The sequence below is a fragment of the Bos taurus genome, chromosome 1, assembly GCF_002263795.3.
Source record: "Bos taurus isolate L1 Dominette 01449 registration number 42190680 breed Hereford chromosome 1, ARS-UCD2.0, whole genome shotgun sequence".
In the NCBI taxonomy this organism is placed as follows: domain Eukaryota; kingdom Metazoa; phylum Chordata; class Mammalia; order Artiodactyla; family Bovidae; genus Bos; species Bos taurus.
In genome coordinates this window covers 145,325,301-145,326,518 of record NC_037328.1, presented here as the reverse complement: position 1 = coordinate 145,326,518, position 1,218 = coordinate 145,325,301, and positions in this window count along the sequence as shown.

The following is a 1,218-nucleotide window of genomic DNA, read 5'->3' as shown; positions in this document are numbered from 1 at the left end:
ATGACTCACAAGCATCCTCCCTGCCAGCATCCTTCACTGTCAAAGACTGCACAGCACAAGGCAGGCCACGTCCAGGGGGCTGGTCTTGCTGTGATCAGGGTCGGGGAGGCACTGGCCAGGAGGCTGTGAAGCCAGACACCAGGACTGGATGTTCCCTTCCTGGGATCCCTCCAGGGACCTTCTGCTTGGTCCAACTTGGCCTCTGGGCCACTCCTTTGTCTTTGTACCCCTCCCCCAATCTGCTCTGCCTCCCAGCGTTGGGGGGGGGGGGGGGCGGGGAGGGAGGGGGAGCAGAGTCTGTACTTGCCCGAGTCCCGCATGATTGATAGAAGGAGCTGATGGAGTCCAGAAGCACCTACGACCGTAAGTGGGGCAGGGGTCCTTCCAACCCCACAGTGCTGTCCTGCCTGGCTCAGTGACCAGTGCCCCTGGCTCGAGTTTGTGGGTTGGCGAGGGCAGGCATGTCTCAGGATCAGTTCAGTTCAGTTCAGTCGCTCAGTCGTGTCCGACTCTTTGCGACCCCATGAATCGCAGCAGGCCAGGCCTCCCTGTCCATCACCAACTCCCGGAGTTCACTCAAACTCAAGTCCATCGAGTAGGTGATGCCATACAGCACGTCTCAGGATAAATGAATCTAAAAGATAAAGCTCGAGAACTTCTTGCTGGGGTGTCTGCGCGACAGGCGGTGCACAAGTCAGGGGGCGGCCCTCGTCCAAGGGACACTTGCAGCCAGGAGTTGGTGGGGCGCAGCGGGGGAGGGGGGGACGCCTCTTTCCAGTCCCGGTCCGGAGACCTTCGGCACAGCCGCGAGCTGTGACCAGTGTGACGGGAGTCCGGCGCTGGGTGGGTAGGCACGAAGAACGCGCGAACTGCGCGCGAGGAGCTCTGGGGTGGGCGCCGGGGGCTGCGCGGCGCGCGAGGACGTCCGGGGTGGGCGCCGGGGGCGGGGTGGAGGCACGGGGAGTAGCCAGCCCTGGGCGACCAGGGGCGCGTGACCAGGGGGCGGCGACTGGGTGGGCTGAGTAGGGGTTGCGTTCCGAATTGCCGCGGGTCGTGCGCGCGGGACTTCTGAGCCCGCTGGGTTCGGACCTTGGGTGAGACTGTGGCGGGGCGTGTCGGAGACCTTGCAGTGTGTCCCGGCAACGCGTGGCGGGGCAGGGCCAGGCGCGTCCCTCCCCCCAGCCTAGCGGAAGCGAGCGGCCGCGGGGCATTGTGGGC